The sequence below is a fragment of the Myotis yumanensis genome, unplaced genomic scaffold (assembly GCF_028538775.1).
Source record: "Myotis yumanensis isolate MYYU_CA2020_CCGP unplaced genomic scaffold, mMyoYum1.0.hap1 SCAF_12, whole genome shotgun sequence".
Taxonomy (NCBI): domain Eukaryota; kingdom Metazoa; phylum Chordata; class Mammalia; order Chiroptera; family Vespertilionidae; genus Myotis; species Myotis yumanensis.
The window spans coordinates 24,980,471-24,999,866 of record NW_027223763.1 but is presented as its reverse complement, the minus strand read 5'-3'; the positions used below and the strand labels follow the sequence as shown (position 1 = coordinate 24,999,866).

At 42.5% G+C, this 19,396-nt stretch overlaps 1 protein-coding gene across 3 annotated transcripts in view; it reads left to right on the top strand.

Annotated features, from left to right (window-relative positions):
- The first annotated feature begins 14,357 nt into the window (after positions 1–14,357).
- STX17 (syntaxin 17) overlaps positions 14,358–19,396 on the top strand; it is a 50,272-nt gene continuing 45,233 nt past the window's right edge. For 2 of the 3 annotated variants that reach the window (XM_070431075.1, XM_070431073.1), the window contains exon 1: positions 14,358–14,389. The gene's annotated coding sequence lies outside the window, so the exon portion shown is untranslated. Of the gene's footprint in view, positions 14,390–14,853; positions 14,939–19,396 lie in introns of those variants that run through there. The other variant, XM_070431074.1, reaches the window with a different exon arrangement.

Below are 19,396 nucleotides of genomic sequence, written 5' to 3'. Positions count from 1 at the left end.
GCTGTTTGGAGTCTGTATAATATTCTTTATTTCAGTCAGTGTATGCTTAATTTCTAGTTGGTCCTTTATCACAACATCGAGGGTTTCATTAGATTTCTTGTACATCTCATTAAGTTTATCGGCAGACTCTAGAAGACTCTTGAAAGACCTCAAAAGTGTGGTTTTGAATTCTATATCCAGCAGCCTGCTTTCCTCCAGTTCTGTCATTTGTGTCCTGTTTCTTTGTCTCGGCATTTTTTTATGCTTCGCTGTGTCAATAGAGTGGCTTTCTGTGCTAAGTGTCCCAATTACCTGAGGTAGACACTCTTGGTGCACCCCCTTGTGGTCTTTGCGCACAGTCTTGTTGTAGCTAAGCCTTGATTGTTGTAGGTATCACTGGGAGGGATTTGACCTCCAGGCCAACTGGCTGTGAGAATCAGCTGTGTCTGCAGTGGGAGAACTTCTGTACTCTAGGGAGGTGCTAATCTAGCCTTTGCCTGAGGCTATTCCGCAAATGCCTCTGTGCAGGGCTTGGGCGGAGCGGGTCCCAGGGGATCAACAGGGCGGGCAGAGCGAGCAGTTATGGCTGCTCTCAGTCCTGTCCCCAGAGGCTCTGCCTCTCAGAGTCCCAGCAACCGCTGCAAACCTCGGAGAGAAAGCTGCCCTCGAGTTCCGACGGATGCCATACAGTCCTGCTTCTCCCATTTGAGTCTGGGTCCCTAGAGACTCGCCCGGAACTGGAGCTCAGAGCCTGAGACTCCCTCCCGATTGAAACAGACAACCACGCCCTCAACCGCCAGCCCTCTCCGCATGCACTCCGCACCTTAGTAGTTCACTTCCGCACTGCGCCTCCTCTGAGTCTCCGTATGCTTTTCTCTTTCCTTCTAGTTGTAGAAATTCCACTCTGCCAGCCTTCCTGTGGTTCTGGGTGATGTCCGTTCCGTCTTTTAGTTGTATTTTTGAAGTGGTTGTGCGAGGCAGCAATCTCCAGTGTTTACCTATGCCGCCATCTTGGTTTCTCCCCTGTCCACACTTTAAATCTCTAGACCCACATATATCCTATCCCATAACATACAAGAAACACAGGCACTGCTTATGGTCTTCTGAAACATTTTGAGACATTGTAGTTGAGAAGAGGTGTTTGAACTCTAGAAACAAACATATGTTCTAATTTACTAAATAGAGAAATGTTTTGAGCCTTAAAAAAAAAAGTAAGTCTAACATAAACCTCTGGAAGGGTTTAGGCAGATTGTTGAGCATAGAAAAGAAGGCAGGGACCCCTAGGAAGCAATACGAGTTCCCTAAAAATGCATCAGCCATTCATCAGACAATGACAGTAACCCAGTTCATCATTTACGATCTAGGCTGGGTTATTAGCAGATATATTTACTTATTGGTTTACCAGGTTTAAGACCAAACCCAAATGTAAATAATAAAATCAACTCGATGGTATGTGATGTTCTTTCTATGTTCCAAACCAGTTAACGTAGCGACAATTCTGTGTTCTTTAGAAGTCTGGGTAAAACTGCAGTGAGTCCGTCTTGACTATGTGACCTCCTGTAGTCACCCTGAAGGCAAAATTTTAGTTCTGATAACATAGCCTTTATTTGGAACATCTCTAAATTCCTCTTTTTGAATTCCCTCCTGAAGTTTACTTTCCGTCTTCACAGGTTGAAAATTATTGCCCTTTGAAGAATAAATTTAAATTCTTTTTAGAAATAGTCAAGTCTATTAAAAACCAAAAAAAGGATAAACTGTGATCATCTAGTCAATTGGATGAGGGGGTAGGGAAGTGAGGAAGGAAAAGATTAAGGGAATATATATAAACTAGGAAAATTGATTTACTTGGGGGGGTGGGTCTTATAAATTGGCCCTGAAAGCAATCTCTAAACAGGGTTTTTTGTTTGTTTTGTTTGCTTTTGTTTTGGTGTTTGTTTGTTTTCATCACCATTGCCACGCGAAATCATGCAATAACCATCATAAGTCTTAAGCAAAAAAATGGGACTAGGGCAAAACATTCAAAAACTTTGCCAGTGACAGGTAAAAATAAATAGAAGCATACTAAAAAGAGTAGTGCAGATTTGTTTGTTTTTTTGATATTTTTACTGATTTCAGAGAGATAGAAACATCAATGACGAGAGAAAATCATTGATTAGCTGCCTCCTGCACGCCCCCTACTGGGGATGGAGCTGGAAACCTGGGCATGTGCCCTTGACTGGAATTGAACCAGCCAGGACAAGAGTAGTGCAGTTTTACACCTGTTAGGTGATTGAGAAGTTCTTAATTCTATAAAAAATATGGAACTTTACCTTGAAAAAGACCTGAAGTTTGCTTGTGGAAATGGGCATCGGAAGGGTTTAAGTTTGTGAGTTACTGTGACGTGCAGGAAGGAGGGTTATCTTTGTGGTGGGAAGGGTTTCAGGGAGTCAGGGTGAGGCCTGCAGAGTTTATCAGGCCCAAACAGACCAAGCTTTGGCCACGTGAAGGGAGGGCTATGATCTGGCTGGGTATGTGAGGGAAAAATAGCCCCTGTCTTAGAGTCAGTCTGGGATTCTACCCTGACCTCCTGGAGGGCTCGAGCTGGGCAGGGTGGGCCACCACAAGTTCAAGTTGGGCTAAACAGGGCTTTTTTTGTGTGTTTGTCTGTTTTGTTAGAGTGGAAGGGAGGGAAAAAGGGAGGGGAGGAGAAAGAGAGAAAATCAATGTGAGAGAGACACATAGATTGGTTGCCTCTTGCATGAGCCTAACTAGGGCTGAGGATTGAACCTGAAACCCAGGTGCATGCCCTTGACTGGGAATCACAGGCTGACGTCTAACCACTGAACACACCAGCCAGGGCTTTTTTAATGGAGGAAAATACTTTTGCATTTTTAAAAATATTTTTTTATTGATTTCAGAGAGGCAGGAAGAGGGAGAGAGAGAGAGAAACATCAATGATGAGAGAGTATCATTGATCAGCTGCCCCCTACACGCCCCACACTGGGGATCGAGCCACAACCCAGTATGTGCACTGACTGGGAATCGAACTGTGACCTCCTGGTTCATAAGTCGATGTTCAACCACTGAGCCATACCAGCTGGGCTACTTTTGCATTTTTAAAGATTATTTTGCTTTCAGATGTTTAAAAATGCAAACTTAAAGTGATAAGGGAGATTGGATATAGGAAGATATGTAGACTTTTCTATATCTTCTTTTCTTCTGATCTAGCAATGTAATCTGAGCATTAACAATATCTTTTAGTAACAGAACAGGTTTCACTCCACTTCAAATACATTTTTATATGTATGATTTTTAAAAATCAGGATAACAGACCTTATCTTCTAATGTTCTGATAGGCTATGAACCTTATCTCTTTTATTTAAACTTAAATTGAATTTTTAAAACACATACGAACAAAGGTTTAGGTAGTTTTAAGTTTGTACCTTTCCTTCAATTCTTTTGAAAACAAAATTCAAACTTTAACACGAAGTGCAAAAATATTCAGTTACCAATAGATTTTATATTTGTGTTATGTTATACATGACTTTAACCAAATTTTAAAAGTTAGAAGATCAGCAATAGTACCAGAAAGAAATGCATGGAATGTTATTTTTCCAATATACTTCATGCATGCAAATTTCCTCAGGGGACATTTCAAATACTCTTTACCAGCAATTAATTGAATAAGAAATTAAAAATAAGAAAGGATCTTTATTTATAATTTAACCTTATTCCAGGAGGATTAAAGATGACTTATAAAACTACATATAATTCAACAAGATATTTTAAAGGCAAAAGGATTAAAAAGAAATTGAATGTGGGAAAAGTAAGCCATGGCTGAAGTACATTCATGCTTTGATGTCCTGTGTACTTGTTAAATTTGACTTAGGCATCTAGCAGCCATTGCAAAGAAGGACACAATCAGATCTGTGATTCATAAAGTTTTAAAAAATAAAGTCTATTTAAGAGGGGGAAACAGTCTAAAAAGTCCAAGGGTGGAGAAGCTCAATCATCTGCTAACCTAAAATATTTCCTGGTGGTAAACTGAGCTGGTTGAAAGTGGAATTGTGTGTTTATCAGGAGTACCTGAAATGCAATTCAGACCATTTCACTCCTCTGCTCTGGAAAGTTCAGGGTTTTCCCATTGGCTATAAATGAACTATAAACATCTTGGTCTAATATCTGAGGCCATCCTCAAAACCAAATCAAGATGAGCTCCCTGAAGGCAGACTGCATTTCTTATTCAATATCAGTGCCAGTCACAGGCCTTCGTGACAAAGTAGGTGTCAACCGATGCTCAAAGATAGAGGGATTGTGGATCAGCTAAGAAAGTTTGTGGAAACCTCTCCAGCCCTCATCTCTCTACCTATAAGGCCTTTCCCTGACAGCTCTTCCAGTTGAATGGTGACCAGTATCCTCAAAGTCGATAACAATATCTCCATCACCAATAATAGCTACAAGAGCATCTCTTTGCATTTTATAGTGCTCTATAGTTGACACAAACATTTTAACCTATTTTCAAAACCAGCTTGCTTTGTGGTGTAGTAGGGAGCATGATTATGCTCTACAATGCAGAAGCCTTGTAGAAGGTACCTCCTTATTAAGTGGTAGATGCCATTTTCTCCTGATGTCCACAGCAGGGTGTGGTCTCTTCCTCTCCTTCAAACCCTTGTGACATTTGGTTTATACCTTTCTTATGACACTTACTAATAACTCTATACATTTTATATAGTGTGTTACAGTTTACAAAACACTTTTTCTCATGCTAAATTCCCATTTCTTTTTCATTCTCACAACTTCTTTTAGAAAACAATAATTAATCCTCTCCTTACCTTGAGGACCCTGCTGCTCTCTCCACACTCTCTAAAAATATAAAAAGTAAAAGCTACTCAGGAGATTACATAACCCACAACTACTACCACAGTCATTTTACCATCCCCCAAGGACAACAGAAACCTAACATTTTTTTAGGTCCGTACTCTCTGCCAGGTGCTTTATAGATAATACTACTTCAATTTACCTTTTCTTTGCTCTTAGACTATTAAATTTGATTCTCCAAAAACACACAACAACACACAAATTCTAGAAAGAAAACATGTGCTTTCCATCTCTGTGGATACTTTGACTAATGAGGGAAAGGGGTAGAGATGCTGGGAAGAAATTGACACCCTTTCTGAAATTCCACTGCAGTGACTCATTTAGGGACCAGCTCTGGCTGGAGCTCAGCAGGATGGTGTAACACATTGGGTGGATCAAGAATGTGTTGATGAGAGCTGTCAGTTGGGGGAATTTCTGATGAAGACATCACTAGGTCGGAAAAGATGCCAGTAGAGGTAGGGGTAGGGAACAGAACCTAGATCAGGGGTGGGCAACCCCTGGCACGCGTGCCAAACATGGCACGCCAGTAACTTTTGCTGGCACGCAAAAACCTCTCTTATAATCTTCCATTTACAATTTTTTTCTTAATATCGACTTTATTTTTCAGATAAATTCAGTGTAGGTACATCTTAGATAAATAAATAATTTTACATAACAAGTTATCTTAAAGAGCATAGACATGGATTGACGAGAGAGGGGAAGAGCAATTTCTATGCCTCTGCCTTAACTCTCCCTGCCTTCCTAGATCCGACCAGTGTTTTGGTTTTATCCACATACGCTTGTGAATCTTTGTTCTCGTGATGAATTTTGTTAAGTCTTGTAATAGGAGTAGCCTGACGGATGAAAGTAGTAGCTCGTGCATATCTCTGAAGGTCACGAAATATAAACCTGATGTAAAATCTCTGTCATCAGTGATGCAGCAGCAAAAGTCCCACTGATAATATCAAACAGAGTCATAAAGTTTTCTGTCGGACTATCAGTGTACATGTATACATTAAAAAATAAATGTATTTTTCATCATCATATACTGTGTTTTTGTCGGTCGAATGGATTTTATTATTTCTTCAAGGTTCTTCACATACGTACACCTTAAAAGATATCAAGTAGGTGTAACATGTTCTCAAAAAATTAGGGTTGGCACGCAAAAGAATTTTGAGTCAGAGATTTTGCTGGTTTTGGCACGCACTCACAAAAAGGTTGCCCACCCCTGACCTAGATGGAGGCCACTACCAGGAATTTCCTGGATCTAAGGACAGGAAAGTCCCTGAGCCAAGAGGTGGCCTTCCACAATTCCAGGGGGCACTCTTCCCATGGAATACAATGTGCACGGTGCCCTTGGAATTGTGCAACACGGGGTCCTGACCTCAGTGTCTGGCTGTCTCCCTCCATTGCACTGACTAAGTGCCATAGGGGATATCCATGTTGGAGACCCCCAAGAGAACTGCAAACTCTCAGGCTTCCATAACTCACTGATGATGCAGTGCTTGGTGCTTTCATTTCAGTTCATGTAATCACTTCCTGTAACTTCCTGTCAAAGATGTCTGTGTAGTTGTGGGGCACACTGGGATTCTTAGACACACTGAGTGGGAACATGAGGCCCAGTGTCATGGCCAATGTGTGATTCCTCCCACAGCATGACTCGGACTCTGTGGCGAAGAGTCACCTGGAAAAAGGTCAGCTTCACGTGGACGGTGTGGCCTCCGTTCTTGTAGCTATGTTTTTCTGAGGAAAGCAACACCTTTTGAGAAAAGTGAGTAAGACATTATTCTAATTCATATCTGGGGCCTGGCAACTATTTCTCACCTGACCTTTAGCATTGTGGTTCTGGAAACAGACTGCACTTTAGAATTATCTAGAAAACTTTAAAAAAAGCCATATTGATGCCTGGTTTCTTTTTCAGAACAATTAAACCAACTATATTTTTTAAAAGGTCCCCAAGTGGCTTTGTTGTGCCAGCAAGGGTTGCGAATCTATGCCTCAGGTGGTTTTCTTATTCTTCCTCTGATCTCACCCTCAGTGACAGACAGAGCTTCAGAAGGCTTGCCCAGCTGGAAGAACTCAGTTGTGAAACTGAAAAAGGGACCAATGAGACCACAAAAGCCATGTGACATGTCATTTAAAACAAATATTTACCAAGTGTCACATTCCAGGTCATGTGCTGGGAACGCACAATAAATAACACAAGGTGCCTACCCTCAGTAAGTTTCTGCTCTTGATGGAAAGACAGGTATGTGAACGACTGTTCTGCTGAGCAAAATTAAACTGAGGTACTGTGGGAGCACGGCTGGGGAGAAAAGGAAAGGCTTGGGGGAAAAGAAGGGATTTGAGGTGGATCTTAAGAGTCAAGCATTGATCCATGGAAAGGAGGCAAAAAGTATTCCAAAGAGGGGAGTCATTTGAGCAAAGGCGTAGAAGCAAGGGAGTGGATGGGATGCTAGGGAATTATAGGAACCCAGTGGAGCTTCAGAAAATGGTGAGCTATGAGGCTGGAAATTTAAACGCAAAATTGGAAGGCCTCAGAAGCCCCGACAAGGAATCGATAGATAGGTATTGTGTGAGTCTGAATAATGTATGTCTTAGATAAAGGGACCACAACAAAGGTTTAAGTCTAAACAGTGCTATGGCCAGATCTGAAACAAATAGGAATATGATCAACACGAACTTTGATAAACACAGCTCCGGTAGTTACCCATCCTGCCCTCTGGCAACCTTCTCTCTGCTTATCCGCCCCCACTATTCTGGGGACCTGAACACACACCTACTGTATTTTTTGTGCCTTTTACATAAGTTTCTTCTCTCCAAAATGTTCTTTCCTCCCTTCTTTGATAACTTCTACGTATGGAAGTCAGCTTCTCTGTGCTTTTTCCTATAGCACTTTTGCAGAGATAGCTAATAATATTGCTTGTCGATTGTACTGTATTTATTGAGATGTTTATCTTTACCTCCAGACTGTGAGCCTGTAGTAGGAGTGGGGAACCTTTTATTCTGCCAAGGGCCATTTGGATATTTATAACATCATTTGCAGGCCACACAAAATAATCAACTTAACCATTAGCCTGCTATATTTGGTCAAATATTTAATCAACTCACCCCTAATGCCCTAGCAGGGCCAGACCAAATGATTTCGAAGGCCTTATAGGGCCCCCGGGCGGGATGTTCCCCGCTCCTGCTTAGAGGATAGGAATGAGATTTTTTAAAAATTTTAATCACCAGGATTCAGCACAGTGGCTGGCACATTGGCCTTGTAGACTTACTGAATGAATGAATGGGAAAGCACTTACCAGGTGTTGGAAAGATTCAAACTTAGCAATGATGTCCTTTAATGTTTGAATACAAAGATTCAGAAATTTTTTTCCATATTTAAAACCATTTGCTCAGACTTGGAACATTTCTATTCTGAAGTGTTCACTTGTATAAGGAAAGTTACAGTTGCTGAATCTATCAATTTATTTCCATATAGCAAGCAACACTTCTTTCTTTAGTAATAATCTCTGAAAGAAATGTTAAAGTTAATGTGTTTTTTGTCTAGTGGAAATATAAGTATCACTCAAAAAGCCCCTGCAATCCACTGAGGCCCACAGAAGGGAAAACAATCCCCTAGGGGGTGTGACAATGGGATTTGGGGGCTTGCTGGGCTGAGAAGAGGGAGGGTGGGGCTCTTTGTGAATTTTGTTGATTTTCAATTCTTGAAACGTATTTCACTAGTTGGGGGATTAAAAGGTTTCCTGGTGAGAGTGTCAATTGTCAAAGGATTGAAAGTAGATTCTATAATCCTATAAAAGAGAGTTCCGGCAGCTTCTCCAACAGGAATCTAGAAATATTTGGTATCTTGGAAATCATTTTGGTCTATTGTTCTACTCTCTTAGTTCTTCTATAATAATCTTGCTGCCTCCGGAAGAAATGGCAACTTTCATGAACTTAATTTTTGCACTGTTACTCTCATATCCTATTTGCAAAGCACTTGGTCTATTTCTCCTTGAGGTTCTATTGGCTTTTGCTGCACTTATTTTAATGGTCTGTTGTTAGGCTCATACACATTCAGAATTGTCAGGTCTTCTTGGAGAATTGACCCCTTTATCAATGTGCCCCTTTTTATCCCTGATAACTTTCCTTGTTCTGAAGTCTGCTTTGTCTGAAATTCATATATCTACCCTCACCTTCTTTTGATTAGTGTTAGTATGGTATCCCTTTCTCCATCCGTTTAATTTTAAGCTTTCTGTTTAAAGTGGTTTCTTGCAGAAAACATAGTTGGGTCATGTTTTTTTGTTCACTTTGACTACCAAACTGACAAAAAAAATGGTGTTTTCAAGCATTCATATTTAAAGTGGTTATTGATATAGTTGGCCTAATATTTACCATGTTTGTAGCTGTTTTCTATTTGTTGTACTTGTTCAATATTTTCTCCCTGCCCCTTTTCTGGTTCAATTATACTTCTTTTTAAACTTTTTTTTAGTAATTACTCTTGAGTTTATAATACATATTTCCAACTAATCTAAGTCTACTTTACAGGTGGTACAAGTACCTTATAACAGAGTATTCCCAGCTTCTCTCTCCTATCCCTTAAAACATTGCTACTATTTATTTTATCCAATACATTGTTACTATTATTACTTTGAACCGTTATCTATTAGATCAATTAAGAATAAGAAATAAAATATTTTAGCTTCATTTATTCCTTCTTTTGGGCTCTTCCTTTATGTAGATTCAAGTTTATGATATATATTATTTTCCTTCTCTCTGAAAAAATTATTTTAACATTTCTTACAGAGCAGATCTGCTGAAAATAAATTCCCTCTCTTTTTTTTCTTTATTGTTCCTTGACCTTTTTTGTTTATTGTTTAAAGTATTGTTTCTTGACTTTTAAAGGATAATTTTGCGAGATAAGAAATTTCAGGTTTGTATTTTGTTGTTTTTCCCAACACTTTAAATATGTCACTCCACTCTCTTCTTGTTTGCCTGGTCTCTGATGAGAATTTTGATGTAATTCTTATCCTTCCTCTATAGGTAAGGCGTTTTCCCCTCTGGCTTCTTTCAGGATTTCCTAATTGTTTTTTGAGTTTGAAAACAATATATGTAGTTGTAGATTTGGGGGCATTTATCTTACTTGGTTTTCTATGAGCTTCCTGCATTTGTGGTTTGGGGTCTGTCATTAATTTTGGAAAATTCTCAGGCATTATTGCTTAAAATATTTCTTGTGTTCCATTCTTTTTCTCCTCTCCTTCTGGTATTTCAACTACATACATGTTACATCTTTTGAAATTGTCTCACATTTCTTACATGTTCTATTCTGTGTGTTTTTTTCCTTTGCATTTCAATTTGGGAATTTGTTGAGGTCCAACCCCAACGGGTCCAGGGATCCCCAAAGGTGTGGACGGAGTCAGAGAAGAATGAATGACATGGAAACTGGTTTCAGTTCATCAGCATAGCGAGGTTCTCCCTCCAGGATCTCCAGCGAAGTTCTGGTTAGGAACTCCAACCAAGTTCTGGTCAGGATCTCCAACCAAGTTCTGGTGCCATGTTCTCTCGCTAGGTTCTCCAGCCAGGTTCTCCAGGTTCTCCAGCCAGGTTCAGTCACCAGGTTCTTTAGCCAGGTTCTATCCAGGTTCTTTTGCCATGTTCTGTCTAGGTTCTCCAGTGAAGTTCTGTAGCCAGGTTCTGTCCAGGATCTTTTGCCATGTTCTCTGGCTAGGTTCTGGTTAGGATCTGATGTTTATTGTCTTGTTACATCCGTATTTATACCAGCCGATTTTAATCCTGTCAATTTCTATTACAGAGGTTAGGGCGTTTCTTATCTCCATTCCAGGGAGTAAAGATTATGTAGCTTAAGGGTGATTGTTTGTAGTTAAAGTGATTAACTACCCGCCTGGCACTTAGTTAAGGGGTTGTATCCCCTCCTTAACCTCAGGGAAAAATCCCCACCTGGGGAAACAACCTTTCTCGGAGAGGTGACCTTGCTTAAAACACATGGCACTAAGGAGAGCAAACATATTAAGAACAATATGCTATATATGCCAGGTCCCTTGAAACATATGCTGTGCAGATGTTTCTTTCCTGCAGCAACTGTGTCAAGCAGCAAGGATGGACCGGCTTCCGGCAGGAATTTTCTATTGATATATCTCAAACTCACTGATTCTTTCCTTGGGACCATATCTAGTCTACTGACAAGTCCATCAAAAGCATTCTTTCTTTTCATTACTGTTTATCATTCCTAATATTTCCTTTCGATGCTTTTTTTCTTTTCTAAAAAATTTATTTTTATTGTTAAAAGTATTACAAATGTCACCCTGCTCCCCCTCCCCCCCGCCTTTCTTCGAGTTTCCACCTCTCTGCTTACATTACCCACTTGCTCTGCATGTTGTTAACTCTTTCCATTAAACCCCTTGCCATATAAGTCATAGTTATTTAAAATTCCCTGTCTGATAATTACAAAAGCTATGCCATAGCCAAGTCGGATTCTGATATATATATTGATTTCAGAGAGGAAGGGAGAGGGAGAGGGAGATAGAAACATCAATGATGATAGAGAAGCATTGATTGGCTGCCTCCTACACGCCCCCTACTGGAGATCAAGCCCATAACCTGGACATGTGCCCCTGACCAGAATTGAACTGGGGACCTTTCAGGCCACAGACCAATGCTCTATCCACTGAGCCAAACCAGCTAGGGCCTTGCTTTGTTTCTTTAGATTACATTTGTACTTGCCTGTTAATAGTGTTATCAGTGAGGAGCTCTCCGTGTCCCCACCTGTGGCCAGTGGAAGTGGGCTCCTTGCAATGTCACAAGAAAAGGAATTTTTTGAGACTTGCATAGGAAAATGAGTGATATTTATTGCTGTGGGATTAAATTCCTGAGTTTCCAAGGTTCCCTCTCCCTCCATCCTGCCATGGAAGAAGTCCAGCTGTGTTATCAGCAGAGCTAGGATGAGAGGTGTTGCCCATTCCATATTTGCACAGTCCAGTCCAGTATCAGGCTAGCTTAACTTGTGTTCCCAGCTGTAGCCCAGTAAGTGTGGGGTCCACATGGCCATGGGCCATGCAGATTCTAGGGCCACATGGCTATGGAGGTAACATGGGTGAGTACAAGGAAGCAGGAGCAAAGCCAGAGGAACAAGAGAGAGAATCCCTTTGTCTGGGATTTTAAGATTTCATGAGCTTGCAGTGGCTCCACCCTCTCTAGCCAATTATCTTTGTTCCAGGTTAGACTGACAAGCACCTTCCCTACTTCACCCCAACTTTACTGAGCATGTATCAGTCTTCCCCTTTGTCGGGTCCCTTCCTCCAGTGATCTGCAGGGAATGGACCAGTGGTTCCCTGGGGAGTGTGAAATTGCAGCTTCCTGGGGAAGCTGCCCAGATGGTCATGCTTATAATGTCTGGCTTTCCCTTTGCTCCTTATTATCCTTATATAATAAAAGGCTAATATGCAAATTGACCAAATGGCAGAATGACCAGTTGCTATGATGGGCACTGACCACCAGGGGGCAGACATTCAACGCAGGAGCTGCCCTCTGATGGTCAGTGCTCTCCCACAGGGGGAGCGCCGCTCAGCCAGAAGCCCGTGCACCAGGCTCTAATTATTAATAACTAGCTACTTACGACAGTAACAATGGGTCTTGTAATTTTTGGTTAAAATCCAGTTATCATGTATCTGGTATGGGAACTGAAGTGAATTGGCTTTTAAGGTCAGGTTTTATGTTAATCTGTTTAGGAGCTGTGTTTAATGTTTGTGATACAGGTAGATATCAGAGGCTTCAATTTCCTTCAGAGTCTTTCTTTTCTTTGGATTTTCCTAAAAAAACTTCTTATATAGAGACTGCACCCTGCAGATCTTTTAACTGTAACCCAGTTATTTTACTGGAGCCCTGTAGATATGGTGGTAAGGTGAAGGGTAAGGGGCAGCATTCTATAATCTTGTTTCAGTCTTTAGTGGGCCTGTGTCCTTGGGCTGTGACCTTCACAAGTATTTCTTATCCTTTCCCCCATTGGAAGAAACAGGAAGGCTAGGAGGAGCTGGATTTGGGTAATGCCCCCCCCCCCCATCTCTGGCTAAATCTACCCCCCCCCCCCCCCCACCTTCCCCCTGCTGAGTAGGCCTCTTTCTTATGGAAGAAGACTGGGTATATTTAAGAAATGGTTTCTTTTCTTCTCCTCTGCCAGAAACATGAGGGTTTTTTCATTGTCTCTTCACCTTGAGAATCTGGTGAGGTTACTGGAGAGAAATCCATGGACATGTTCCCCTAAGACTGCAGCTCCCAGGAGGTTCTCACTCACACACTAGTCCACACTCAACCTCTGATAACTTGTCAAAGTTACTGTTTAAATGTTCTTATCAGCTTAAGGCTCCAGGGGCTTCTGTCTCCAGGAAAGCTGATCTTGGCTATAATTCTCTGTATTTGCCTGTCTCTCCCGATTCTTGGGGGAAGTTTGCCCTGCAATCTCAATTCTCTGATGACTCCAAGAAAAGTAATAGATTTACAGTTTATTCAGGTTTTTGGTGGGGTTTTTTTTTTTTTTTTGGTAAGAATATGAGTGACAATTTTCAAGTTCTTTGCTTAGATTTTTAAAATTTATTTTAGAAATTGCCTTTCAAGGCTTTCTTAATGTTCCTTGATCTACAATTTCTACTTCTACACCCACTCCACTGGAGGACTCTAAGAACTGAGTTTCCTTTATGACTTGTGAGGACAATATCATTAGTGAATAGATTCTAACTAAGCAAGTCATCTTAATATTCATAAACACATATAAAAGGCAGGGTGTGGAAGTTAGGCCATCACCTACAACTTGGACCTGGCTTCAAAGCCAGCCATCTGTTTGTTCATTGATGGCAGCTGGTATAACAGGAAGAACTTGGGAAGGAAATTAGCAAACCCAGTTGAAGTTCATACTCTGTCATTAACTGGGTGAACTGGAGTAAGTCACTTAACGATTTTTGTTGAGCCTTGGTGTCACTAGCTATAAAATTGGAATAAGGACATTGGCATTAAGGCCTCCACCAGTTTTGGGGGGAGATCACAACTTGTCTGAGCTTCAATTTCTGCGCCTGTTACAATGAAGTCTTGTGCCCTCGTCACCTCACAGTTGTTGTGTGTGTTGTTGTTGTTTTTGGGGGGGGGGCGGGGGCGAGAAGCGGGGGCGAGAGGGAGAAGGCACAACCTTTCTGAGCTTCAATTGCTAAGAACACAGGGCCAGCCCGCCAATAAAATTCCTGGAAAAACAGAGGGCAAGGAACAGAACATTTTTGCAAAATGCAGAGGGTTCTACCAATGTGAATTGACTCATATTTAAAACACAACACACTGACTTAAAAAGCGTTGATGCGTCTCTTACCTTCTGGTTCCAGCATTACTACCCCATTGCAGAAATCCAGAACACTTTTGAAAAAAAAAAATTTTCGTCCTCCTGTGTTCCCACCTGCGCGCTGGCCACACCCCGCAAGGCTGGGACAGGGCGGTGGGGGCGTGGCCTAGCCGGCCTGCCCAACGCGACGCCCCGCCCTGTCGCGCCCGCGCCTGCGCCGTGCGCACCGACCGCTGTTGAGCACCCGGGTGGGAGGTAAGGGGCTCGCGGGAGGCCGCCTGCGGGGCGTCAGGCCCGGATCCTCAGGGTGGGCTGGGCGCGCGGGAGAGGCCCCCCGCGAGAGCCGGGCTTCCTGTCGTACATGCCAGCGTCGTGGGGCCGCCTCTCGGCTCCGAGAAGTGGCGGTTTCGTTTTTAGAAGCACTCACCGCAGCGGGTGTAGAGAGGCGGCCGACGGGACGAGCGTGACGGCCTCCCGAGGTCGGGGGTGGAAAAGTTCCCGGCGTCTGCCCTGCCCGTGACGCACTGTGGGCGCCAGGCCCTCAGGGTCCCCGGCGTCTCGGACCCGAGCCCGGCCCGCGCATCCGTTCCCTGGTGGGGGGCGAGTGGGGGGCTGGCCCAGGTGCGCCGTGGGGGACACTGCGAGGGGTGACGCGAGGCTCTGGGGGGACGCGAGGCTCGGGGCCAGGTGCGAGGGGTCGGAGCCTCCTGGCAGCCCGACCGGGAGGTGTTGCACTGAAGGTTCCCCGTCCGACTCGCCCCGTTTGCACCTTCGGAACCCGGGGCTCCGAGAGGAGACCATACGGTAGGACCCACGGCCCTGACTTCCCAGATTGGGTACCCCGTCCCGCAGTCAGAAACTCGGGGCCACCAATGGGGGGGTGTATCTAGGCTGCTGGAAGGTGTTGGTCACTCTTGAGTGGGTGGGGCGGTGTTCCAGAGATTTTGGATTTTTTTTTTTCCCCCTGAGAAATGGGCTTTTAGATATAAATGATCTTTTAAGTGATTTAGTTAATTCCCGGCGCTCTTTCCTGGTGGGAAGCCTGAGCATCGTGGTGCTCAGCTGATGGAGTTCAGTGTGAAAGATAAAGTTTGTAGCTGGAGACCCTCCCCCCGAGTGTTTGTGCCGTGAAAGGTTGCAGTTCTTTGGCTTCTAAATGTTTGCTCTGTTTATGTAGAACATCAGTTTACTTAAAAAAAAAACACACACACACACACACACTCACACACACTGAGTGGCCAGATTATTATGACCACCCCATCAGTACAATGAAGTGAATTAGTTATGCAAATAATAATAATAAAACCTTGAGAGTATTTGCTTAGGAAGTTTTCAATATTCAGTATTTTTGGAAGTGTCAATGAAGTACTGATGGGGTGGTCATAATAATCTGGCCACTCAGTGTGTGTGTGTGTGTGTATATATATATGTATGTGTATATATATATATATATATATACACATACATATATATATTTAAAGCCTTTTTTTAGAAAAAAATACTTTATTTTGACATAATTTTACAAATATAGAAAAGCTACAAAAATAATACAGAGTCCTCTACAGCTTACTTTAATGTTAACACCTGCATAACTGGAACAATGATCCAAAGTAAGAAATTAACATAGGCCCAATTCTATACCAATTTTCTTCAAATTTCCATCATTTTTTATACACATGACCTTTGTACCAGGAACCAATGTAAGGTCCCACATTGCCTTTAGTTGGCATGGCTCCTTATTCTCCTCCACTCTGTGACCGCTCAGTCTTTTTCTGTCTTTCATGATCTTTATGCTGTAGAAGAATGCTGGTCAGTTATGTTGGCAGTTGGGTTTTGCCTGAAATTTTCTCATGATTAAGGTTGTGCATTTTTGTTGATACCCCAGAAGCATATGTGCCCTTCTCGGTTCATCATTTATGATATAACACACTGCATTTTATATTACTTTTGATCGTTTAGTTAAGGTTGTGTCTGCTGGGATTCTCTAATGGAAAGCTACTATGTACTTTACATAGGGAACTTTGTAAACAATTCATATCCTGGGAGAGAACTTGTAAACTATGCAAACATCCTGTTTCTCCTCAAACTTTCACTTTCTGATTTTAGCATCCATCAATGGATCTTGCCTTCAGTAATTATTATTGTAATGGTATGATGGTGACTTTCTGTTTCCTTCATTTCTTCATTTATTAATTTAAGTTCTTCTTAAGGAAAAGCTGCCCTTCCCATTTATTTATGTGATATTCAGTTATTTATTAGTGTCAATATGGATTCATTCATTTTTCTATTGTTTATTCTACACTGTTGTCATTTATTTTAGGTTCAAATTGTTCCAGCTTTGGCCTTTGGGAGTTTTTTCAGTTGCTTCTTGTGCCCCTTTGACAAACTTCTATCCTTTTGTTTTTGTTTATTTTTGAGAATTTCTGGCACCATAAGATGCTCTAGGCTTATCTTGCCCCAGCCCTGGAATCAACCACTTCTCCAAGGATCCCTGGTTTTTTGTTTGTTTATTTGTTTTTTAGAGTGTTATTTAAACACCAAGATCTAGATTAGGCAATAGGAATGCGCATTGCTACTGGGGTATCATTACTTCTAGTGCCTGGCATATATATCCTCCTATCTAATAAAAGACAAAAAGGGTAATTAAACGTACCTCTGCTACGCTTCCCATTGGCTAATCAGCGAGATATGCAAATTAACTGCCAACAAAGATGGCGGCCGGCAGCCATGCAGCTGAAGCGAGCAGGAGGCTTGCTTGCTCCAGTGATGGAGGAAGCCAAGGTTCCCCGCCTGCCGTGGCCCGGCTCTGAGCTCCAAAAGCAACAGCTCCAAAAGCAACAAAGTTTCAATTATAGAAGCTAAACAAATCCCAGATACCTGCTTTCAGCAGGCCACCGCCTCAGAGCTGGGAGCGCCAGTGACGGCAACAGAGTTTCAATTATAGAAGGTAAATAAATCCCAGAATAAAAGAAAAAAAGGAGAGGCTGGGAGCTTCAGTTGCCGGCCACCCTGAAAACGGCCCTCAGCCCCTCACCCAGACTGGCCAGGCACCCCAGTGGGGACCCCCACCCTGAAGGGGGTGTGGCCAGCCTGAAAACAGCCATCAGCCCCTCATCCAGGCTGGCCAGGCACCCCAGTGGGGACCCCCACCCTGAAGGGGGTGTGACCAGCTGCAAACAGCCATCAGCCCCTCACCCAGGCTGGCCAGGCACCCAAGTGGGACCCCCACCCTGATTGGGGACACCCTTCAGGGCAAACCAGCCAGCCCCCACCCGTGTACCAGGCCTCTATCCTATATAGTAAAAGGGTAATATGCAAACTGACCCTAACAGCAGAAAGACTGGGAATGACTGGTCACTATGACACACACTGACCACCAGGGGGCAGACGCTCAATGCAGGAGCTGCCCCCTGGTGGTCAGTGCACTCCCACATGGGAGAGCTCTGCTCAGTCATAAGCCAGGCTGACGGCTACCAGTACAGCAGTGGTGGTGGGAGCCTCTCCTGCCTCCTCAGCAGCACTAAGGATGTCTGACTGCAAGTCTGCTCCCCGCTGGCAAGTGGGCATCCCCTGAGGGCTGCCGGGCTGCCAGAGGGATGTCTGATTGCCAGCTTAGGCTCAATCCCCCAGGGAGCAGGCCTAAGCCAGCAGGTGGTCATCCCCTGAGGGGTCCCAGACTGCGAGAGGGAACAGGCCGGGCTGAGGGACCTCGCCCCCCCCCCCCCCCCCCGCCAAGTGCACAAATTTTTGTGCACCCGGCCTTTTGTGCGCGCGCGCACACACACACACACATATATATACACACACACACGTAAGCTATTTATATATGGAGATATATATATATAAATCTATATACACATATATCCAGGCATACACAAAGATTTATATTTATTTATATATATAGACATCTATGTATATATATATCTGTATATATATATATATATTCTGTTTATATACATATATATTTTATAAAAACAAAAGTTTATTCTGATACCTCTGATTCTACTCTAACACTACAGGATTCATTCTGTTCTCGCCCCTTGTAATTTCTTTCTTTGACAGCAAGAAATCTGGTTTCCATATTCTACAAAATATTTTATTTGTTCAATCCTAGTAGATACATAATTTCAGTATTTCTAACATAAATGTTAGACAAATAGTTGATAATTTATAAGTCTATTATATGTTAAATATAATAAGAAAAACATACCTGGTAGTAAAACCAACATTTCACATGAGCTGGCATTTCATGAAAGAAGACATGCAAATGGATATTAAATCAATCCCATTAGTAATTTAAGAATCTCTCTATATAAAAGCCTAAGCGACCTTTCTGACCTAACTACCAGAATGACTGGAATGACCGGTTGACCAGTCACTGACACACACTTACCACGAGGGGGCAGATGCTCAATGCAGGAGCTGCCCCTGGTGGTCAGTGTGCTCCCACAGAGAACCTCCTGCGGCCAGCCAACCTCCCGCAGTCCTTCCCCGGCCAGCCCTGATCACCAGCCAGGCCTAGGGACCCCACCTGTGCACGAATTTGTACACCGGGCCTCTAGTTGAAAAATAAAACAAGAATGAGATACCATTTTTGTGACCAGTTAAATGTCTAAGAAGAATGATAATAGCAAATATTAAATCGATAAATGGGCATTTTGATGTGTTGTTGCTAGTGGGAATGTCAATAGGCACAACCTTTTTAAGGACATTTGGTATCAAACATTCTAAAAAATGTGTATACCTACTAATTCTATTTCAAGGTATTTAACTTAAAGATGTAACACTAATTGGTATTTTGGTGTATGTGTAAGGAGGGTAATACACTGTGGCATAGTTTATAATGGTGGAAAATTAGAAACAACCTATGTAGCCAACTATAGATGATTAGCTAAATTATAGAACATCTGTGCCAAGTAGTACCATGTGTTATAAAAAGATGCATTGTAGCCCTGGCCAGTGTAACTCGGTTGGAGTGTCATACACCAAAGGGTGGCAGGTTCGATCCCCAGGCAGGGCACATACCCAGGTTGTGGGTTCAATCCCCAGTTAGGGTGAGTGTGGGAGGCAACCAATCGATGTCTCTCTCTCACAATGTTTTTTTTTCTCTCTCTTCCCTCCCTCCCTAAAGTCAATTAAAAAACAAAAACAAAAAACATATCCTCCGGTGAGAATTAATAAGAAGAAGATACATTGTAGAAAAATAATAATTTTAATGGAAACATTTTTATTATACATAATCAGGTTATTTAAAATAGACCC